Below are 25,879 nucleotides of genomic sequence, written 5' to 3' on the forward strand. Positions count from 1 at the left end.
CTTTCTGCCTATCTGATAAACACTGAACAGTCCTAATCAGTAGTGGTTCAAACCAATGTCCTAGAAAAAAGATTAGAAGCCTCAATCTTTGTTACAGGTCACTAGGCAATCTTAGCACCAGCAAATACAGTTCGTACTGACCTAACTCCTCAGCAGTGACCTGAACAACTCCGTTAGGCAGAAGGCATTGCTGAAGCTCTGTAAGGAGCTGCATTTCATGACAAATGTGATAGGTTTTAAAGGAAAGGGTCTTACAAGATACCAGAGTACTGCACACATGCCATCAGCTACATTTTGATTCTTTCTGTACACAGCTCTTCTTGCCTTAGCTGCAGTACAAAGTAAATTTTTTCTGTGAACAGCCTTTCTAAGCAATAATGAGGAGAGTGGATATTGGCCTCATACGGCCTCTGCTAGCAAGCAGTTCCAGCTTCTCCACAGGCCCAACAGGAAAAAGCTAGCCATTGGAGCCCTCCATGAGCCCACACAAGGGGATGAAGAAAGACCTGAGTACACAAACCCTCCTTAGCAGTCAGGTCAGCAGAAGTCCAAGATTATAAAGCGCATAGCTTACTTCCAATGGATGCTAAATCCAGATCAAATTTACTTTCTGAAACAAAGAATCTAGCTCTAGCTACTTGGAAATGTAGTTAGCTCTAGCTACTTGAATTCTGTCAAAGATGGTTTTAGAAAAGTTAAGTGTTGAGTGTTTTGGGGATTTTCACTCCAAACTCAAGCCCTGAGACACACAGGGGAGAGTGATATTTTTGAATTATTATTATTTGATTAGCTGGTCTTGAGTTATTTTCAAAAGAAACAAGCAAAATCATATTAGCTGAAATCAATAGGTGATGTATTGAATGAGCATACAGTTAGCAATGTACAACATTTTTATACCTAAATGAAGTTTCTGTCTAGTAGAGTAAACGAAGAGAGATCTGCTTAAATCCCAAACATATTTAATTAAAATAAGGTAATTATTGCAGAGTTATATTTGAACAGACAATACAGTTGCAGCAATTATCTGTAATTATGCAGCTCCAATCATAGAATAATAGAGGTTTCAATGTCACTAAGCACAATAAGGATAATCACTCTTTCCATTATTCTGATAGGCATGTAATTAGCAACTTAAAAAGAGAAAAAAAAACTTCATGGGGACATAATAGCCAGACTTAAACTGATAGAGAGTGATCAAGGTATTCAGGAAAAAAAAAAGAAATGCACTATGTTCAGGATGTTACATACACAGCTGAATTGCCATGTTCTACCCGCAGAAATAGCATTTATTCCAAGATCATAATATGAGAACTTAATTTTATTTGAATAAAATCCTATGCTTGCTGAACATGACCTTATGATAGTAGTATTTAATGACACAATTGAAAAAGCCTTAGATAAAAATCTCTCCAACAGTGGATTCCTACAACAAGAACAGCAGCAAAGTCACAGGTGCATCTGAATGACCCATTATTAAGTATTTCATCCTTGAGCCAAAGTATATAGTTTTTTTTTAAATATCTAATTGAAAACCCAACAGGAAATATTACAATTGCAGACTGTACTCCAGGAATAATGCAACTCCTTCTTACAAATTTCTGCTGTTTCTGTCTTCAGATTGTCAGTTTTTCTGCAGTTCACCTTTGGTACACACAGCAACAGCTGCCTTACAAGAATGGGTGCATCTAAGAGTGAGACATCACCTCACACCAGTCTGCTCCTCAGTACGCACCACTGGGTGCTATCTGCCTTGCAGAGGACTGGAAGCAAGCCTTTATTTCCACCAGCAGTGAGGCATGTGTCCAGGCTACACCAAAAAAAAAAGTGGTCATGTTCAACCAGCTGAGCATGGCTGTCCTACCACCTGACCACAGTCAAGTAACCTTGCCCTTGGGGCACTCAGTACTTCCATTGAGGCTGCCAAACACTGCTCAAAAATCTTACAATTCCTGCCTGGTGGGAATGAGGAGGACAGCCTCCCTCCACTTACTCTTTCCAGTCACCCACCTGTGAACACTGTGTTGCCTCAACTTACTTTCTGCATGGTTAGATCAATCTTATTTTAGGCATGCTACTGACACATCTAAGCACAGACAGTGAGAAGGAGAGATCTACATATGAGGAATAATGGACTGAATTGCCCCTTGGAATTCAGTGGCTCCTGCAGCTGCGCTCCTGGAATAACTGAGCTGCATTCCTGAAGCAAGATAGAACAAGCGTAGATGAGTGTCTCTGCTCTCCATCCTTAGTGAGGGTAGGCACAGCAAAGAAAAAGAAATAAGGGGGAAGCTACCTGGACAGGGTTGCCATGGCATCACACTTTCCGTCACCCTGTGCACAGATCAAAGTTTCAGGAAGACTGTCAGATTTATTCCTGTTCCTGGGCCCAAGATGGAATTTTTTCCTCTCTCCTGATGCCTGTGGGATATAAAGGACACTGCCAAGATACCTCCTTGCACACTAGCCAAGACCTCAAGAAGATGCAACTGTCTTACTGGAAAGGAATATCTCATTTTAATCTATACAAAACTTGGCAGATACAATAATGTGGTTTTAAAGTGGGATTTTAAACTGACAGTCAATTCTAGAAAAGGACTTGACAAGCTCCTGGATTTGTGACTCCTGTGAAGAGCACAATCTTTTTTACCCATTTTCAGGTCCAGAAGTTTATTGAAGAGTCAAGACAAAGGCTTTCACGCTTCCAGACTGTGAGCTGGAATAAAAAAATACTAAAATATCTCATTTTTCAATCCCTGGCCTAGGCAGAAATTATATGCAACACATAGAAAATACATTTGTTGGGGGTGGAGGGGTGGGTAGAGAATACATCACTCTTACACATTTGCAGTTATAAGATCTGACAAAATTAATGCTCCATCTTGTAGGACTGAAAGAAGTAAAGGTTTTAAAAGCCTCTTTTCCATGTTTTTCCCCCCTCATGTTTAGATTTAAAAGAAAACTAAGGAAACATAGTGCTTTTAACAGAGACTACTGAGACCCACTGTTAGGCTAATGGCTTTACCTCTGCAATATGTATTTGGATTTGAGACTCAGCAAATACTCAAGTGCCAGACTAAACCCAGCCACAGTGCTCTGCCCTCAGGCTGTCCAACACATGCCAAAAGCCCAGTGCTGCAGCCTCTTTTCCAGTCTGGGAGTTGGACAAGCAGCTAGAGCAGATCAGCAGGAGTTGAGACCTGAGGGCCAGGAAGGTGGCCAGCTTCCTTCAGGGATCATACTCCAGGCCCCTATTGGCTACAGCACCACCAGAATATATGTCTCCTACCAGCACCTTGGGCTGGCAAGTAGTTGCTCCTTCGAGCACCTGGTGCACACTCATCACAAGACCTTCACATATGAGGGCTCATAAGCTCGTAGAGAAGAAGGCTAGGTTTAAAGACCTGCCCTTACTATTAACCACATCCACTGAGATTGAACATACTACTCTTATCTCTTAATGGATTTCAGTCTTTTTGAACTAAACTATAGATGCAAATCAAGATAGTATCATGTAGTTGGCCCTTATAACTCAATCTACCACATCTTCACTAGTAAAAAGAGTGGCCACGCAGTTTGCCCATTAGGCCAATACTTACTTGGTAAGGTAGGATCAAGGGAAGAACTCAGTCTACATTTGAGCTAAGTTCTCCCAGTAAATGCTTGATCATTCACTCTGCCATATAAAAAAGGCTATAGCTTAATCAAGACTACTGACCCCAGTTGTGATAAAACAACATGCAGAGGGCCAGCATCTCCCAAGGAGACAGTCTGCAGTCTTGCAGGGAAAAAATGTCCACAACATGTTTGAAAGCAAAATCGCAATGACATCTGCACGCTACTGGTCAGACTTTGCTTATTATAATCTAAAAATGTCATCTTGTATTAGGTTTTGTGACAACTACGAGTTGCTTGAGTGGAATACAAACATCTCCCCTGGCACCACACACCAGTTACTGCCTTTCAGTTTGTAACTTTTCAATAATTGTTCATTCTTCAGAATAATGAAAAATTAGGAACTTCAGAACTTGTCCGTAGTAAATATATTTTTCCTCTATGCTTGCTCTTCAGAGTTTCCAGTATCTTGTTTTAATATGGCAGTGCTGTTTGTACACTTTCATCTAAGAGGACTGAATTATTTTTCTTACTAGTATTTTGGAGGGAAAGATGTCACAACAACTCTATTCATACACATTCTTCACTGGTATGTTAGTATTTGTCTTGCACATTCTTTTCCCTTAAGACTGTGCTACTGCAGTGCTCTGGTTTCTTCTTTTTACCTTCTATGAGTAGTACTTAATTCAGACCTGAACTTTAAAAGGTTTTCATTCTGAAGTAGTCTCTAGTTAGCTGTGTTATTGTTATTTGTACAATTTATTGTAATGTTGAATAGCTTACTATTTAGAGTAGTAAATAATCATTTTTATTCTGTCGCATTGCATAGATGGCTTTCTATAGCAATGCTGTCTTCACCTTTTCATGTGCTTACATGTAGTGTACAGGCCATTTGGGGTAAAAAATAAAAATAAAAAATAAAAAAAGGATTAAAAACCACGTTTGTATGGCCCTTTTCTGTAAACCATTCTGAATCCTGCCAAGGAAAAATGCAACAACAGAGAGCCCTGCAGGCCCTGCCCTGCATTACACTGAAAAACACCCGTGTACAGACAATTTCACACTCACAGAAATCACGTCCTGTCTTTCTTTACATTCAGTGCATAGAAAGTGTACACATTTCCCAGAAAACAGCTGCAATTGTATGATACCCATCATTCTGCCCAGTTAGTAGCTGCAGAATGGTTTGGCTCTCTAAAAAAGAATGTGTCCGAAAAATGGCTTGCCTGTTTTTTGTTTGGAAGAAAAGCAGACGATGATGTTTAATGGCTGCAAAGGCTGTTCATGGCATTGCTCATTCCTATTCCACAAACAACAGATCTGATTCAACGTCTACAAAGTAAACTGTCATCACAGTATATTCTGGACAAGATCTGTAGGCTTCTAATTTTCTTCAATTTTAGGAAACCACAAAATCCACTATACTTTTTCCAGTCAGCTGATTTGTAGCAGCTGCCTTCATTAAAATCTCTTCGAGATCAGCTTTTAATGGCAAGCAGAAATAAAAAAATAAATCTTTATTTTAAAAAAATCCCAAATTCATTACTATATGCAGTATGGACATCATTAGGCATCACTAAAATTTGTCTTTCCAAAGGACTGTTGAATCTTCTGAAAAACAGTACAGGTAGATGTTGTGTGAAAGAGCCTGTATTTTTATCCTTGCTCCAAGGATTAAAACCACTCCTCTCAGCCTCACCATCAACCACAACTTATCCACAGAGCACAGCCAGAATAAGAACTAAAATCCTTCTCCTAATACCCAAGATCAGAGACTAAACCAACTGTAACACAAACTTAGATCTGTTGCATTTTATCGTGAGTCTTAAAGTTTCGTGATCACTTCTGAACCAGAATTTGACTCTCAAAAGACAGAAGAGCCAAAGCAGGTGTATCTCAGCTCAGTGACTGCCCTGAAGCAGCTCTTGAGTACCATCCTCACACCTCTGGGATCCTCGTCCCTCCTGATCTTGAAGGAAGAGGGCCACAGGTATGCCTGTCAGCTCCTAGAGAAGTGTTTCCTCTTAGAAAGGGTCAGGACATCTCTGGCAACCTTGCAGTGAAGGGCTAAGCCAAAGGGCAAGGGTTTAATTACAGAATACTGATTTGCTTAGTGCCCAGAGCAATCAAGTACATAAATCCATGCTTGCCTGCATCCTCCCTCCAAACTGCTCCAATCCTGCTCTTCCATGAAAATTTACATAGCCATTTTTCCTTCTGTGACATATAAAGTTATTAATTTTTACCTTAAACAAAAGAAAACATTTCTTAAATTCATTTTTGCCAGTGTTAAAATAAGAGTAAAGGTAAAAAATGAATTCCACAGTAAAACAAAACTGCATTTATGGCCTTCAAGAGAAATAAAACCAAAAGGATCTTGCAAGAAGGCCTGAATATAATAAGCAAGAAAGCTTGTCATTATTAGATGCATGGGCTTAGATATGTGGGAGAAAAGATCAAAGGGCCAAATTCTGTTCCCCTTCAATCCATACTGGATATGGGATCACATTAATCAGGTAGAGAATCTTCCAATTTAACTCATTTTTGTGGATATTAAATTATTTCATAATAAGTTTCTTAGCTACTTTCAAATTTAAGCACAACACATCAATGTTGGTATAGTACACCATATAAATCAGCAGGACAACACTGCAGTGAGAATTATTCTACTGATATTATGCCAAACCACACAGAGATGCAGATAAAAGATAATAAAACATCTCAGATATACAGCTACCCCAGACAGACAGACCACACAAAACAGCATGTCTCTGCACCATCCCCCTTGCCTGTGGCAACAAGAAGATGGATGCTTCTCTTTAACCCGGCTCTGCTCATCCCTCAGCTGCTGGGAACAAGTTAGTTTGCTGAGATTCTCCTCCTCTGTCAGTCTCTCTGCACTCCCAGGTCGACTCCTAGGAGACGGGTGGATTTTTCCCGCCCAAACTCCAAACATCCCCCTTCTTCAAAGCCTCTTCTTCACACCTTTCTCTCCAGAACATCTACTGACATTCTCTTTCAGAGACCACATCTTTCTGTTCCTAAACCTTTCCTGCAGGTCTTTCCATTGGTAGATGTCAGACTGCTAACTCCAAAATTCACAAACTGTGGGTCAGAATCCAAAATACCAGGAAATGCCAACTACAAAAGGTTTAAAAATAACAACTGTATTGGGGGGGGGGGGGGGGGGGGGGGGGTGATTCCTGCTTGCTCTCAGTATGCATATGATGTCTACTGCACTGCATCCCTCACACACTGTAGCAAGTACAGAGATTTTTGGCTGCTGCTATGGAACCCTCAGATGAGGCCCCTGTGGAGAAATCAGATCCCGCTGGGACAGATGCCACAGAAATGCATAGTAAGAGACAAACAGCATGCTCTACAGCACCCACAGGGCTGGCCCTTCATTAGCTAAGAATAGCATTAAAATGGACAATATTCAAACTGGCACTCTACCCATGAAAGCCTCCAAAGCTTGTTAGCTGAGGCAGAGCACTGCACATACACATGTATTTCCTGATAAGGAAAAGCAACTTATTTTCAGTAGCTCTGAAGTCTTATTTTTCATTCTGAAATCAGCTAAGGAAAAATTCAAGTACTCATATGTTTAATAGTCACATTAAGTAGTGCAATGGCCAAACAGAAAAAGAACACCTTTTTTTCTAACTGAAAATGTTTCAAGAAGAAATAAACCTCATTTTAGAATAGTAATAATCAACAGCAAACTGCAATGCCATTGAGTTTTAGAAAGGACAGAGTGGAATATATGGAAATACTAGAATCTTTTTTTAAAAAGCTAGAAACAGCCCAGACACCAGATAGAAAAATGACAAAAGGACATGTGTTGTGCAAAAATGATCCAAATAAATCTGTACTTTGGCAAATAGGAAAGGAAAACAGAAATTGTGCAGTAGAATCCAGTTATTTCTCCTCGATATTTCATTTGACAGCAATAATATCTAAGGTCACCTCTCACAAACTTACCTTAAAAGAGAAACAGTTTGCTTATGTATCCATTAACAATGAATAGGATAGACATTATAATTTATGTATTGCTCTCATTTATATTTTATGGTTCTTCACAAAGAAATACATTTTCTAATTGAAAAAAAAAATGCCAATGAGTGTGATAGGTAGTGAAGATGACAGTTTTACTAGCTTATAAAAATTGGAACAGGAAGACAATCAAAAAAAAATCTGTGAAATGTTGCCAATATGATCAAATTATTCACAAGAATACAAAACTCTAAAGCAACTAACTCCAAATTATCATCTCTTTCTTCAACTGTGCCATATTTTTGGCTGGGCTTACAAGCAAAATTTCCATCACACAGCACTATTTTACTCCCATAGCGTACTGCCAAGTTAACTTTGTAGAAACAAAACAGCCTTTACAACTTCAACTATTTTTCAAGTTTCCATTAGGCTGCAAATAAAACTCATATAATAGGGTGCTTTTACAGACTGTATGAAGGGTGTTTTCACAAGAGTCTTTACACATTTTTTACAGAGAGAGATATATACACATGCATTAATTTTAAGCCAGGTTTCTTTCCTGAAGAGAAAGAAGAAAACTAGCTAAAATTTTTCACAAGGAATAGGTGCTACCTGGTTTTGGATTTACAGTAATATTACTTGAGCTACCAAATCTATTAATGTTAGCCTTGAAGTAATCCTCTTAAAGGTCTGACTGCAGTTATAAAATATTGTATCTGATCATTTCCATACTGCACTCAAGAAAATGTGCCCTATGCCTTTTTAAGTTGTCTGTTCTCTTTTTATATACATTGAAGTTCCCATGAAAAATATTAACGCATCAGTCATTTTGGCACATTCACTATATGCTGCTATGCTCTGTGTTCTGTTAAGAGCAGGAAAGAAGGTGCAGATGGCCAGCAACTTTGATCTTTTAGACAAATTTAGATCAAATGGTTAGCACTTATAATGAAGTATCACCATTAGAATGAAAACAAGTCTAGGTAATTGCTGTGACAATAACTAGGGTAAGACTGTATTTAATGTTCCCCTTTATTACAAATCCATTTGGCAGCCATTCTAATTGCCAGCCTATTCTCAGAAAAAAATTATTTAATGTGCCAGTGGTGTCATACATGCCTTTTACTTTTATAGCACTTCTATTGTAATTTAACATTAATTACATTTTACATTAACACACTGAATGCACTGCAATACGGAATGCGCACATTTTGTAAATGAGAAAATTAAACTCACTTTTGTCTGTTCCAATCTTATTTTACCCTTATTAGACTTCAGTACAACAACTCCCCTCCTTTTCTATTGTATTACCAACACCATGAACATATAAAGTGCAGCTCTCACAAAAAAGATAATTTTGCTACCATTTTTCCAAAGCAACAAAAAAAAACTACTCATTTTTAATACTGCCACATCATTTTAACACACCTTCCTTCTTTAGACTTCTTACTGGGATCTTGAAAGAAAAGTAGGCAGGAAAAAGTGCTAATGGAGAAGTAGATTCTGGTCATCAGAGACAGAGAAATAAAAATCATCCTTGACAGCAGACTAGTAGTGATCCATTAAGAAATATTTCACTTCATGTATACTCTGACCCCTTCTCAGTTAGTATGGCATTTGCTCAGAGATGCCTAGTGTTTATTTTCCCCAAGCTGCATTTTTCACAGGAATGTGAGATAAAAGAAAAAGACCAAAGAAAATAGCAGTTGGAAGGTTTTGATCTTTTAATGAGTCACAGTCAGCTATCCTTGATAAAGTGAATGTGATTGGTACAGAAAAAGGAAATCTAAAAGGGAATAGTACAGTGGAAGATAATTTTTCCCTAAATGTGTAAAAAATGTATATCAGTACATTTTTTGAACTTGCTCTGACAGCTGTAATTGATGTACTTTAGAGAGGGGAGTCGCACCAACCCTCTATTTGTAGAAACAATGATTACATGCATTGCATCAGTACACAAGGTACTTCGTGGCCCTTCTGGGGAACTCACACCTTATGTGCTTAGTGTAGCCAGACAGGTTGAAAACAATTATTTTTCTTATAGTTTAGCTGAGTAGTTCTTTTGTTAAGTATTTATGTCAAGAGTGACACTTTTCAAACAGAAGCTAAAGGAATAACAGGAAAAAAACTAAAGAAGAGAATAAAACAAGAAAGCATGAACAAGAGGTGAGCCAGGCTTCCTTAGTCAATGAAATCATTCTCATCCTCCTTGCTAACCCTTTGAGTTAAGCTCTCTAGTGACCATCAAGCAAATGAGTCATGTGCTAACACTCTCCCAGAATAAACACATTTTGAAAAGACTGTACAGCCTTTGCTTCAAGAAAAGCTTTGAAAATATCAGACCAAGAACTTCTATGCATATAAGCAATCATCACAGCACTTGATTTGCTACAGTTTTAGTGCGGAAGTTCATGACATGTTGCTCAAATCTGCAGGAAGGTTGGCAATACTAGATCAGAAGGCCTGATCTTCATCAGTGAAGGTTAAAAGGCCAACAGTTTCACAAGCAATTGGATTTCTTAGATTGCTAGTTGTGTCCACTCTTAGGAATCAAAGGATGTGACTTATGCAAGACCGCCAGCTATGACAACCTAAGGCTACATAGATGAAGAACACCTAGATGGGCATTCTACCATTTCTGCTTTTCAGGAAGGGCCAGAGACCCATACATAATGTTCCTTCAGAGCTAAATACATAAGCAGAAACTTCCAGAACGCAACAAGGCATAGGTTTTCAAAATAATGCCTTTATAATCCATTATCTTATTCAGCAATAGCTTAGTCATGCCATTTTCCATCTAGAAAAGGAGAGAAAATTAGCAAGGAAGCTATTTCTGGTTTTTACATGCACACACTCTCTAACAGGATACTATATACCGTGTCAATCAAGATCACAAAAATTGTAAAAAAAGTTCGGGACATTTCTGAAACAAGACTCAGATATACTGCATTACAGCTGCTTAATAGAAGTTTAATGAAGACAATCCAGCTGTAAGAAATGAAGTATTCCATATAAATCTTAGAAAATATTAAAAAGTTAATGTTGAACCCTGGGGCTCTGATATGAAAATATCTCTGATAGGTAGGTGCTTTTAACTTCCACATGTCTTTCAAAGAGAATAATTATAATTTGTCAGCAAAATAAACACTTACTGCATTCAGAAAACATTATAAATAGAATAATGAATAATTTTTTTGAATACTAAATAAGCTTTTAACAAAAAACTCTGGTTAATGCTCATGCAGTTAGTTGTGCTGGACATACTGTGCATGTGCTGGATGTACTGCTGATACCACATACAAGGGCTGCTCTGAAAGTAATGTCCCTTATTTTATAACGTTAACCCATGATGTCAGAAGCAGATGATGGTGGTATGACAGTACAGATTGAACATTCCAACCAATATTCCAGTACATTTTGTTGCCATGTGACAGATGGCAGCAGACAGAGAGTCTGACACTGTGGTGTATATGAAGGAAAGGTGTGGAATGGAATTCCTCCGTGAGGAAAAAGCAGCACCCATGGACATTCATCAACACTTGTCAAATGTTTCTGGAGACCTAAGAGTGGACATGAGCACCGTGAGGTGCTGGGTGGTGCATTTCAGCAGTGGTGACAGTGGTTCACCTCAGCTGGTACAGATTCTTACAAACATGGTACATAGTTTTTTGTTCATCGCTGGTGAAAATGTATAGCTAATGGTGATGACTCCATGGAAACACTTTTGTAGTTGAGAATTTGTTCTATAAAGTAGTGTTATTGTGCTCTTTGTATTTGTTGTAATTTCTATGGAAACAAATAAGAGGTATTACTTTCAGAGCAACCAACACATAAAATGTAAGGCTTCAGTTTGAGAATCATCATGCAATTTATTAGATCGTTACTGTGATTCTCATCTGAAAGTTCACACACAGTCACTTTGCATATAATCAAAGTGGTCTTGTCAAAATTTGCCACCGAGAACTTGCAGTAAAATTCTGGTTATGGTAATCTTTGTCCTCTATTATCCTTAAAAACATTTTCACAGGTGCTGCCCTTGGGAGCTGCTCAAGTCCTTAGATATAAAAATCAGGTATTTGACATCTGGAATTACTTAGAAATACCCTAACAGCAGCTCAAAATAAAGGTTTTGTACATGTGAGTGTAAATGCATTCAAGTACATGGCTTTTCTTTGAGACACCTCTACCTTTCTTAGTGCGAAGTTTTTTCTCTGAGACTCTACATGTTTGCTGCTTTAAGGTTGATAATAGCAAGTTCACATTCAAGATTTAACCTGTGTCAGTAAAAGACAGACATTGAAATGCTACTTGCTACAAAGTTACACTATCTGGTGGCTGTTCAATTTCCTTATCTGCTAAACACACTGTCATGGGAAAGTTCAGTTTGCAAGATGGTTCACTGCAACATCTCATAGACATTGCAAAGTTTGTACAAGCATACAAACGAACATGAACCAGAAACTGATCCGTTCTGAAGTTTAATTCCTTTAGCATATGTTTAAAATAGCTTCTGAATACAGTTAGGTCTTGCAGTAGTTTATAAGACAGAAAAATGCAAATTCACCCACTATACATATCAAAAGTTCAAGACAACATGTGACCTGTACAATATCACCAAATAGAGCAATGCGAGAATTAGAATAGAATGTGGTTCTTTACTATGACAGGTATACTAGTCATTACTTTGAGACCTTTGAGTTGGTCCAGAATATACTGTCACTGCTTAGTATCCCGTTTAAAACATGTATTTTAGATGTATTTTATGAAACCATCCCTAAAATTAAAATGAAATTGATTTTTTCAAGACAGAAAAAGCCCTACACTAATCATTAATTAATACTGCAGAGAGAAGGATGAGAGATCTGTCTAGTTTTGTGTTTAGACTCCTCTTACATCAAACTCTCCAATTAAGATTTCTCCCTCTAGCAATTCACTATGATCCTTTTAAGAGACAACAAAATTAGCTCAATGTCTCCAAATAGGATGATAATTTGTATTGTCAGTTAGATACTGAGTTATTCTTGTTTTGCAGCTTTTAAAAATGGGAACTGGAATGGCAATGATAACTTCATATTACATGAGGTAGAGAGAATTATTACGCTCATATTTAGTCTTCAAAGCATAAACCATAATGCATCTTGAAGTCCCCATCATTTTAGGTCAATACTAAGACATTTTCATAACTCGCTATGGATGTCAGTTTATTTTCTATAGATCACTAGTTTTAGCCAAGCCACATTTGGCAGCAATTTGTGTCTTTCTATAATGCCTTGAGATGCAAAACCACCAGAGTAGGGAAGTTCGCATGTAACTTCCAACTTCAGAAGAGGGTATAAGTCACCCAGTGCCAAGCTAGATGATGCCACAGCTGAGCTGCTTTGGGTACTCAGGCAGGTTAGCTCAAAGCTGCCAGTTTAGTCCAGGAGCTAATGCTACACTATAGACATGCTTTAGTTCTTCATCTTTGAGACATTTTCAGCCACAGATAGTACCCGTAGAAGAGTATACAGAAGTAAAGTCATTGAAAAGGAAGTCATAATGTCAGGCCATCTATCAGGCTAGAGAAGAAACTAGAAAGGAAATGGAGTTACGCCGTAGATTATCTTTATAGAAATACAGGTCAAGATTCAACGGATGAATTGTAACAGGAAAAAAAGAACCAGTTCTTATTCTATATTGGTTCCATTTAATGAACGTTATCTCTGATTATGTTTGGAGACTGTTTTTTTCTTATTATTCCTGTGAGATAAAATAAAGCCTTCAGTATAATGACAATGCAGTGGAGCTACTGTGAATACAGACATTTCCAAAAACAAAAAAATATAAAAATCCCCATCCCCACACTATCTGGTCATTTTATCAATTCCTGTGTAGTAAAAAGCACTCAGAGGAAAATGGAAAATAACTTTAAACGTCTACTGTTGCCAACATCAATTCAAGCAAAAACAGTATCATTAAACAATCCAAGAGAAAAATAACCAAACTGCAATCAAACACCTTTTCAGCAACCTGAAAGTGAAGCCATTTAGAAGAATGAAAACAGCTGACACTTCCCCACTGCTGTCCCTTGACTCATCTGTCTAGATGAGTCATGATCAAATAAATCCACATATTTGCAATGCTCTTTTTTATAAGGCAATGAACAAACTGCATTACCATACCATTGAGATTTCAGAATTCCAGCTAGTCCAAAAATACATTTCCAGTGTCCCATCCATTTTGCAAATCACTGCACCAAAACTCTGCAGCATTCCCTCAGTTTCCTGCAGCACTCATTTTTCTGCTGTGCTTCAGTGAACACTTCACCAGTTACACCTTTCTTCATCGGAATAAGATGAACGTAGAGCAAGGCTTCAAATCATGAGAAGATGAGAAAATAATTTCTCCTTTCCCTTCCATCTTTTTTTTTTTTTTTTTTAAATCCACTGACTGTTCCATGTGCTTGCAGAAACCATGATGTATTCCTCTGATTGCTGTTAGGAGATATGATGAAGCTGCAGTCACTGTAGAAGGAAGTGCTTGAGTTTTTAGCTCACTGCCTCTCAGCTTTCACTTCTTTTTTTTCCTTTCATACCTGTTCTTTCCAGAACAGAATATAAGCATCATACATTACAAACCACTTTTAGTTAAAGAAATAAATGCACATTTTATGTTTTGGAATGTCCGGAAGCGTTAGTCTTCCAAAATCTGCTTGGTATCAATTTTGGATCTGATGGGTCAGGTTCAATCCACAGTAGAAATGCCTTTTGTATCCAACTGAAGTGGCTGCTTGCAGCTCATCAAAAACTTAGGGCTGGCTATACACATTTTATGAGCCAGCAAATGCATCAGTCTATACCTATACAAACTGAAAGCTAAATTTAAAAACTTATTAGCCATGCTGAAGACACTGGTCACATTGCTCAGGTGCATTCTGGTCAGAAGGAAGGCACTGTACAGAGAGTCAAGTTGGATGTTCTTAGGCAAAAAAAGGAGACTTACACCCACCCAGCACTTCTTACCAGCAGTGAAGAGTTTTGCATGAATAAGCACCCAGGAGTAGAAGCACAGCTAACCAAAGTTTAAATGGATCATTTCTTGCAAAGGGTGAAGATGACCAAAACTAGTATGTAGCTAGAGCCCTGCAGTCCTATTGGAGTCTCTTTTCAGGGAGAGGAGAAAAAAGCAGGAATATATTCTGAAGAGTATAATGTAGATGCTTTTTCTCAACAAGATATCTTTTTGGCAGCTTTGCTGGACCGTTTGATGAGTGAGTTGTAATTAAATGCCAGTCTCTGCCTGATCTGTTTTAAATTGTATTACTCTTTCTTCTTTTCATAGTGTTTCCCTAATACACATTTTCCTTTCCCGCATTTATTTAAACAGATGTTATTATTTGCATTCAGATAGATTTACCAACTCCTCAGAGCATTCTGTAGTTGCATTTGCATTCCAAAACTGCCCTAGAAGCCAGAAGGACAGTGTTCTCCACATCCCTCGAGAGCAGATGGCATAGCACAAGCAGCATGGGCTGATAATACAGTGTGCGGACCAAGCAGTCTTGGATATGACTCTTGCCATCTAGTTGGATCCATAAATAAGCAATCAGAAGAGTGGCAGTAACTAGCAAAATCTGTTGGTATTGCTAAGTCATGCCTTGAAAACTAGCCAAGCCATAAACACAACATAGAAATTTGTAACTGGTTCTTCCCTGAGGGAAATATATTAATTTGATTAGAGTTGAGACCGTGTTCTTTTCATTAGCTATAACTAGCCACTTGGGAGAAGGGCCTGCTGTGCACAGGTGGCTTGGACATCTCTTCATGCTTTCAAGACCCCTACTTAGGCCACTAGGACAGTCTATTATACGCAGGGAAGCATTTCAAATTAATTTTCCCTGGGCTAGCAAAACCATGTAATTTAGTCTTGCAAAATAAAACAAAAGCTTGTAGTAATGAGAATGGCTGAGGCAGCAGAAGCTACGCAGAGGGGTTTGGGGATCTTTAATGAGACCCTGCTTGGAAGAGCTCTGCTGGCTCCATTTTACAGTTCCAATGCGAGAGAACAAAGCTGTGGTTTGTTCACACTTGAATTCCTCTCCTCTCTCCTACTTCAAACACTTCTCCACCACCTGCTTCAGCTTTTCCTAGAATATTTTTTCCAGCCCTATCAGTAAAGTCAACTCAGTCCATACCTCCAGTACAAACAGTAGAAACCCAAGCTGGAGCTTAAGGAATGTGCCTACAGCCATAGCGACTAGTGAAAGCTCAGAATTTAGAGAACTATGAAGTAGAGTGAGATCTAAACAAGTTTCCAAGGCAACAGTGATCACAGCTAGCCCAGTTCTCTGCTATCACCGTCCCAAGGAGAAGTAGTTAACACCTGACCTCAAGCCACGGTTTAGGTGTGTTTTCAACGCAAGTCAGGGGAAAAATAGGTAAAGCAACAACTGCTTCCAAACCTATAAAATCACAATGTAGCCTGGTTTTATGCAGGACTACGTTCACACTTCAAAACATTCTCCACCCGCCAAAGACATCTTATATTTTTAGTAGGAAATCTGAAAAATTAGTCTGCATCAAGTTCTGATGTCTTCTACTGCTTGCAGTTTTCATGCCTCAAGCTCAAATTTGCCTTCACCCTCAGACGCATTACACACTTCTAAATGATACCAAAAGGATCAGTGCCAAAGGAGAGAAGTGTGGGTGAAAGCATTTGCAAAACTAAGTCCGGTCTGGGAGCCCAGCCCTTGAAGAGGAAGTCAGACATCAGACAAGTAGGCTTCAAGAGTAGTGCATATATGTATAAAAATGGGTATCTCCATGCACAACAGTTTTCACACAAGAAAATGCCCAATAAATGAATGAATAAATGAATAAGAGAAGATTTATCTGGAAAAATACATTTTCATGGAGAGAAATACTATTCAGCCTTGCCTCACCTCCTGCTACAGTGAAACCCGATGTTTGAGGGTGCAGCCAGCTCCTAAGCCAGAAGCCCACTCACTATCCCACACCACCACCTCCAGTCACTGCTTTCCCTATGCTCCACTCTGCTGTATTCATTCCTGTCTCCAGAAGATAAACTTCAGCATCTCCCTGTGGGAGCACTCCAGAACAGGGCTAATAATCAGGAAGAGCAAACCACGGTGACTGCCAAACGGAGCCAGCTGTGCTCTGTACAAAAGGGAAAGCAACGCAAAGGAGATGTTTTGGATTCCCAGAATGTGATACCTCATTTCTTTTATGCCGGGCAAATCAACTTTTAGTACTGCTCACACCACAAGCTGTGGCACAGAGCCTAGACGCTCACTTTCCCTGTAGTTGCTGCTTAAGAGACTTGCTGGCTTTCAAAGTAAGTTTATACAATCCACTGTATTACTTCATTAGCAAATTTCATTTATTAGAAATCCCTAAGCTCAACAAGCCATTCTGTGTGTTGAAAAAAATATATATTATTTCATAAAACTGAAGCATCTCAACACTACATTTCAGTGCTGACATTTTCCCCACTCCACTTCCATGTTAAGATTTCACAGTCCTTTCTTAAGTGCTGCTGAGGCTCCCCATGTCCCATTTAGGGCCATGAAGCCTTGCCACTTTATGAAATGCAGCCTAGAATAATATGAATATAACGTTGGAAAGGAGCACTGGGATATATTCTTGTGTCTCCCATGCTCTGATCCATCTACGAAAGGACTAGAACCCAAGCAGAGAAATTCTCTATGTAACGTTGTGTTAGTCAATGTAGTTAATTGAATCCTAACCTCCTTTGTACTGAATATCCACTACCTTTAATTTTTCCCCCTTCTTTATCATGACATTGCATTGTAAAAATACCATAATGAGGAAAAATTTCCCTATAATATTGTCCTGAAAAGTGACCTTTTTCACATTAGTGTAGAGTTGCCATAACCTGATGCAACATGTTATTTGATAATCATTTCTCTGCATCCTTTTTAGCATTAGTTGTCATGACAACAACACGCATTTTGTTTCATACCTATTCCCTAGAACTCTTAGATATGTTTTGGTTGCTTTGAATGAAGTAAGACTCAGGCTCAACTAAAAAGATAGGAAAGAAACTTGATGCATCTAGCAAATAAAGCATCCTTTTGGAAAAAGCGTTCTAAAGCTGTTGTATAACACAACTGTCTTTTCTGATGTACCTGCGATCACTCCTAACAAAATACACATTGCAAATACTCTACTTGTAATGTCCATCATTTTATGAAAAATCCATAGCTGCTGGTTTGGAGATAGACAGAGACACAGAGAGAGAAGAGCTGTTTACAGTACAGTAGGTGCGTTTTCACAAGGTAGCATATAGTGGAATTTTGGCTTCAACCTCTTCTGCCCTACAGCAAGGCAGATATTTACATTAGATTAGAGTGCCATCACAGTCCAGTGATAGCATTTTGCAGTCACACACAACCTTAATCTAGCAGAATTCTGAGCCTCAGCAGAAAAAAAAAATGCTGTGGCAGCCTGACGCTGATTTAAGCTATATGCTATGATGAAGGTTTTATGATGAATGATGAATGCTCTTATGAGGTGGTTGTCATGAAATTGTGACCTAACGTGCAAAAAGCTATCCAGTCATACTTTGGCTGAACGTCAGAAAAGTATACAAATTATAAACTGTGATTTAATTCAGGATCATTCATATAGACTAGACACAGTCACTAAGTTCACCACTAAAGTAACTGTTTATGGAGATGTCACACCAACGTCTGAACAAGTCCTGGTCTCTTTTTTCTTTTTAATCTCCCCCCCCCACCCCCCAATAGGCACCAACACAAACTTTGTTAGCTCGCACATATCCATTTCTCTCTGAAAGGTGTGCCACTACCTCACCACTTGAAATGCAGACCTCAGAGATCATCTTATAGTGCTCAGCTCTGCACAGCTCTCTGAATTGTAAAAATATTTACCAGTTATGAAAGCTTATCATCCCAAAAAGAATCCCAACCACTTCCTGTAATACATCAGAATATGCTTTCTGCATCTGCATTCCTTACACACATGCTTTCAGACAAGGGAAATGTTTTAATTTTGCCTGAATATATCAGGCTTCTTTTACCAAAATGTGAAACACAGAGGCATACGAAGTACAACAAGTGGTTTCTAGGTCCAGTAGTATTAACAGTAGGAATTGTAAAGCACATACATGTAGCTAGGAAGACAGCGGTTACAGATTTTAGGAATATGAATCATAATTTTCATTTTATTGCTTCTGTGGATTTCTATTGTGTACTGTAATGCAAGTGTAGTTTGACTCCCCCATTAACGTTCTCTTAAGTTCTAATACATATTATCCAGTCATCCAGCTCTCAATCTGATGCTTCTCTCTGTCTTGATCCCATACTCAAAAAGTACATAGCAAAGTAAAGATGTAGCAAAGAAAGGGATTGTTTGAATTTCTGAAATATGGAGAAAGAATTTATGTGCAAGAAAATACAAAAAGACTAGAACATGGTGAAGGGATAAACTAATGATCAGATAGATCAATCTTTTCCTGACCACAAGAGCTAGGTGATAAATCACCAAAAATTAACACAATGTTTTGCCACACATTACCAGTGAACTTAATAGACTGAAAATTAAGAACCTAGCTAAAGAAATGGCTGCAATTACCAGGTATGTGATAAATAAATTACAAACTATGAACCATGTAAGAGTGTAAGTTTCCTCTTTTGGACAGCATACTCAAGAATTTTGCATAGAAAGTTGCCCCTGACTTCCTTCATAAGCCTCTAGTGCTGAATCTGAAGGAAGTAAAGTGCTGCTGTGTAGGCCAATGGTTCTGAGATAGGAACATCCAGTTTCCTAGACCACATCTCTGCACGCTCCCTGTCTGGAGTACCTGTGGTGCCATAGTCCTGTCAAAGCAGAGCTAAGCACAAGAAGCAATAGCTTTGCAGTGTATGACATCAGTATGCTGCTGCAAAGCAGCCAACAGCAAGCTCACTTTCTAGCTGGTAGCAGGACATTGCAGTCAACAATGAAAGCACACATCTTAATCTTAGCCTTCTTTTTGTTTTTCCTCACACTGAAGTCTTGGAAAGCTACTTTGTGGTTCTTAAAACAAGAAGAATTTTTCAAAAGTTTATATTCAACTTTCAACATCAGGGGCTGACTCAAATATGAATTACCAACCGACAGACATGTGGGAGTGTTGGTTGTTTCTCACACATCCCAGTCTAATTCAAGTTAATTGGGTACATGTGGTAAAACTGGAATTTGAAGCCTACCACGAATTAGAAGAAAAAGAAAAACCAACTGGTTTTTCTTTTTGCAAGGCACATTTATCAGCTTGTAGATGGACAGACTCATAAAAAGCAATAAAAAGCATTGTACTCCATACAAATGTACAGAATGCAGCTGAGAGACAATGTGAAGTGAAACTAAATTAACATCTAATTGTTTGGAAGGGAAAGAGTGAAATAAGATGGATGTGAAAGTGAGTTAAAAAAATATTTCTAGAGAAGACAGATCTCTGACTTATTTAAATCTTACTGCTTGCAATTGTAGCGCGGCTACATGCAGAACCCATGCTGATTTATTGATCTTCAATTTACTTCTGATTCTCAGAATTCCATTAACAGCTAACCATTTGTTTTAAAACACTCCAAAGCAGCTCACTGCTTGATAATGTTTCTTTTGTGTGAATTAAGAATTTATTTAAGAAATGTTTCAACATCAGTTCTTCGTATTAAGAAATGCAGTTATTCTAATTATGTTTTAATGGAAACAAAAGGTTCCTTCTCTTCCTAATTTTTATACTGGGATAAAATATAATTTATAAGAACCCATAACAGGTAAAAACACACTCTTCCCTCCTCGAATAGATTTGTGAAGTCTTAATTTTCAAGTATCGGTACCCTTACCAATGCCCATCTGGTTTCCATGCTGTTACTGTTTTAGCTAGAGGATAAGAATATGTCCCAAATTCAGTAAACGATCACCAATGGTTGCTCAGTCTTCCACTTACTATTTCAAGTCGAAAACACATTTAGTTTACATAGGTATGAGTCTCCTTCAGTCATCACTGCTGTAATTGCATTCATGGTATACAGCACATAAAGGGGGAAAGTATTACGTATCTCATTTTTATATCAGTTTCAAAATATTTTACCTGAGCACTTCTTCTCTCCTGTAATATTAAATCAAGTTATCTATTTTGTACAATACTTGTTTATATATAAATGCTAGTTTTTCTTCTCAAATCTTTGACTTCCTTATAAAGTAAAGCTGAAATGCAACTCACAGCCACAAAATTTTGCTCTAGACTTTGTTACCACACACTTTTCTTTTTTCTTCTTAAATATAACCTACTTTGTCAGCATTTAGATATCAGAAATTCTGCAAAGTCTACAGTCTATTCTCCAGTCAGAAGTACTGGAGACTTGCTTCAAGTAGGTTTGCAGAGCCTGGCCATCTTCTAAAGCAAGCAGCTCTGAAACTGGCCATAGAAAGTACCCAACAGTTTCTTAGATTGCTTTTAAAATGCCAGTCTACTGATTGCAGTATACAAGATACTGGAAAAAGGAATTTATTTTTAGGTATATCTTGGTTTTGTTTCATCATTTAACAAGCAGAATTAATAATATATTATTAAAAAAAAGAAGAAATTGAGAAAGCCTCAATTACTTGTAAGTACTGTAAAAATTTGTGTCTGCTTTCTGTATGTGGATGAAAAACAGGATTTCATGTCTGAAGGAGACTAACAGCCACGCTTCCTCCAACACTCTAGTTCACTTTTAAGTACTTATTATCCAAACCAAAACAAAGCAAACAGAGGAGGAGGGAAAACATGACAGATACTTGTAATCATTTAATAGCAAAGCTCAACTTAATAAGCATCTTCTGAAGCTTCAGCCTTTGAACATGAAACAGCACTTGCCAGCCAGTACCTAGCACAGATCAGAAAAGAGGCAAGCAGAGTAGCTAGGAAGGAGCTTCTGTGACTTCCTGACTTTTGCAGATGAGGAAGGTTACCCAGTAAGTCTTAAGGAGCTGTCTCCCAACTCACTGGCCTGTTCCAAATTTCATCAGCTGCAATAAGCTCCAGCATGACAACTTGTCAGGACAAGATTGCCAGGCAGTCCCAGTGATGCAGAAATAACCCTTCTCAATTTTCCTTGATACCTTACAGCTCACTGGAGTATACCTCCACAACAAAAAAGAAAAAAGAATTATCTCCCTGCTTAGTGAGTCTTTGTGACAACTTTCTAATGGGCTAACAACACAAAATGAACTCAGAAGGGGTAAGCACACAGTTTCCTTCCCACTCAAACAGAACAGACCCAAACCAGTAATCACAAAGGCCCTCAGGCTCAGATAGCGGCTGATCATGGCTTTGAGGGGGGGCAGGTGTTAGAATTGTTGGAGTGAGAGGAAAGGAGGAGACTGTCATACACTTTCATTTGAAGAGCAGAAGCACGTGAGGCAGAGTCCAAATTGGATTAGCCTCTTAAAACAACTCTCAAAAATGAGAATAGAAAATATAAATATGAATGAGTAATACAGGGATTTTCTTCTCAGTCATACAGACAGTAAAATACAGCCCCCTTGTCAGCTGGGAAGACAACCAAATTTCTTAGTGTGACAGAAGTCTTTCCGGGGCAATCTGCTTGCACGGTTTGTAGTAACACAGAACACTGTTGCATCCAGTTACTCAATTTCAATGAAAAAGAATAGTCCTCCTTCACAGTGAGCACAGCCAATGCTATTACTATGCAGATTCACATTCCGCGTCATGGCAACAAGGAATTTAATATTATATTGCTGCCTTTTTCCAATGAACTGATTCATTGCTTTGATAGAAGCACTAATTATACCTTTGACAGAACCACAATTAAATTAACAAGATCATAATTTACCATTGACCAATATCAAGCAGTTTACTTCAGAGAACTGACAATTAGTTCATTTTCCAAAAACACCTCCTGAGACATCATTTGCAAGTTCAGCTGTTGATCTAATTGAAGCACAGACAGCCTTATGATTGCTTATCCAAATGTTAAGTCATGTGTTAGGTCACCACTGCCCTCTGGACACCTTGGCATCTTCACTGTTTACCTTTAAGCAGAGACAAGAGGATAGCACCACGAGCTATCAAGGAGCTCTATCAATATCATCTCATTTAGAAAAATCAAAAACTACACCCACTTATATATTCAGCTCCTGGTGTGCTTTGCCATAAAACTCTGCAAGACTTATGGGGAAAATAATATATTTTTGTTTATCAAAGACCATACAGCAATTTGCAGGGACTATTTATTATTCTTGGTATTTATTTTGACCTTAAGTGAATTGAAAGGATACTGTTCTATTCATTTATTTTTAACAATACTTGAATACTTGTAGGGTAGAATTTTTCAGGAGTTGAAAAAAATTCTGTGTCGGAATGGGGGTTTTACTGTTTGCTGTTTGGGGTTTCAGGGGGTTATTTTTGTATTTTTGTCCATTTTTAAGCTTCCTGGGGAGATCCTAAAGCCATCTTTTCTGTAAGATAACTATCTAAAAACTTAATCAACACTCAGATTTATACTTTCTGTTTAGAAAGGTTTTTTCCATTTTTTAATGGAGCCCTTTATATTTTAAACTGTTTAAACAATCACTTTTTTTTAACCCAGAATTAGTAAGCTTGGAGTATTAAAACATCTGTTCGCTACAATGACCTAAAGTGATACTGGCAGTGCCGGCAAAGTGTTCTGCCCTGATTGAGAAACTGCACTGCCCTGAGCTGGGCAGGCAACAGCTACCTCCATAACAGGCATAGGAATCATCTGGCATCTACCTAAACATGCTATGTAATTCAGTAATAAATGCACTCTGAAGTTACATATGACCCACAAGGGCTGGAAGAATTAGATTTGATCTGTGAACTCTACGGAAAAAGTGAAAGTGAAAAAACAGAGGAGTTGTCTTCCCTCAGAAAAACTTTGCAGGGATGTCAGCTGGATCAACTAACATTGAACTCAAACTAGGAGCCATTCCAGACTTTAAATATAAACAAATAAATAAATAAAACACAAATAGGTTAGAACCAATTCAATACAGAATGAGAAGTTTTTAGAGAAGCTACTCAAGGCTCTGAATTTCTGATTTCACCCTCCCCTGAATGTTTCTGGGAGGAAGAGGAGAAGAAAACAAACATACAACAACAAAAAAAAGCCACTACATGCCTCTCAAAACTTTCCAGCAATGCAAAGATCAAATCCTATATGCTAATGGAAGAGGCTATATGTAATCCATCAGTAGATATTTAACTTTTACTCCAATTTGCCTACACACAAACAGTATTTGAATTTGCATTACTGACAACATTCATTCTTAAAACACATTTCTTTTACACATTCCTTCCTGTCACCCTTCTTCTGTCCTCTCAGTGAGCACAAACCCTTCTTCTCTGTTCTTCTGCCCCAATTTGAAAACCTATATGAGCAAACAGTTATACCATGTAACTAGAGTATGGGTGTGGATCTTTGGACAGCAATCTCTGAAATGCAACAAAGTGAAAAGCAACAGCATTTACAAGCACCATTTTCTTAAGGCTGTCTTGCTGTCCTTCCTCTACCTCTAATCAACTCAGTGCTTTGTTGGTTCCCCCCCATGAGCATGTGCTCCTTTTCAGATCTCACAGGCACTGGGTCTCAGTAATTCTCCTCCCTCCATCCCTCCTCTCCATCTTATTTTGCTATAGACAGCAGGGAGGGAGAAGGGGGAACCTTTAAATAAACCTGTTAAATACAGGTTCTAGTATTTTAAATAATATCTTTAGTTCTAGAACAAATAACATGATGACTTGAATCGACTAAATGAACGTAGTCAATTAAAAAAAAAAAGAATGAGTTCCAGAGATCTGATTATACATCCTAGGGGATTTCTGTTTATAAAAGCATCTGTCAAATTGCATTTCTCTCACCTAAAGGAAGCAAAAGAAAAGTGTGTTCCCTAACATTCCTCATCTATTTACTATGGACAGCCTGGGAGCACATAAACTTGTGTCCCAAGAGAACCATTTAGAGCATCAAATTCAAACTCCAGAGAGGCTGAGGACAGTCCATAAAGTGTTTATAATAGCGTATGTGAGAAATGAACTTTTTGCGCCTCTAGAAGAATACACATCATAGCTCACCATTGTTGTACATACATAACTACCTCCCCCTTAAAGATTAGTGGATTTCCATGTTCAGATTGAGTTATCTCATACAATGATCTGAAGTGTTGCTTTTTTTCAGCTGTTTAGGAAGAGCTTTGTGCATAGTTCCAGGAACCTTTTCTCTTTCATCAGTGTTGTGTGCTTTGCCTCCTACTTTGATGTGGTTTAATTGTTATTAATGATGGAATAAAAATATTATACTAGTTCACAGGAATTTTCCATCTTCACTGAGAAGAGGAAGATCAGATCATTGTCACATTAATGCAATGGATACTATTCAGTCATGGCGAATAAGAGGCACAGTAACTTTACATTAGTACTACCAGTCTTTCAACCAAAGTTGAAAAATCCATTTCAAATAAAGCTGACTACCTTGACATTCGAGTCAGGATACAGCACCTGAGTTATAACTGCTCCAAAAGCCTTGAGACTGTGTGCAAGCTCACTGCAAAGACAGCTTCGACAAAGTCCCGGGCCCATAATCCGCAGGAACCTACTTAGTATCTCCAGCATCCATAACGCTCCAAAAGTGCCAACCATTTTGAGCCACCTAGGAGCTGAGAGTACACAAATCACTTGCAAATGGTCAGTGATTCAGGGTATAGCTTTGTGGGAACACCAGCTCAGGCTCTATGTCTGCTGAAACCAATCAAGAGAGCAGCCAGCTCAAGTTTCAGGTACTCATAGGCAGGAACTGAGAACTTGTTCTGCTTGAGGTGCCACTGAAACCAACTGTTTGCAAAGAGAAGTTGATCTGAAGCTCAATGGCTCTTTCTTGGAAATCTTTTGACTAACACTGTATCAGGTCATGGTCTCATGATACTAAGTACAACTCATCAGTACCAAAATCTGATACAAAACAAACTAGTACACACAGGAACAAAGGTCACCTCAACAGATGCACACATCTCTCTGCATCTGAAGCCTGAGCATTTCTGTCATGAGTTTTGCTACCATTTATTTGATTGGTATTTTTATCTTCTCTTGGCATGAACAGTGTGCTACTTTTTCTTTTATCTGACACATCGACATTGAAAACTAATAAATACATCTCCAAAACTGAGAAAATATCTTCTACTTCCTTGGAAACAGAATTCTGCCTACTAATTATCTGTTTATTCCA

The sequence above is a fragment of the Gallus gallus genome, chromosome 3 (genome assembly GCF_016699485.2).
Source record: "Gallus gallus isolate bGalGal1 chromosome 3, bGalGal1.mat.broiler.GRCg7b, whole genome shotgun sequence".
NCBI lineage: Eukaryota > Metazoa > Chordata > Aves > Galliformes > Phasianidae > Gallus > Gallus gallus.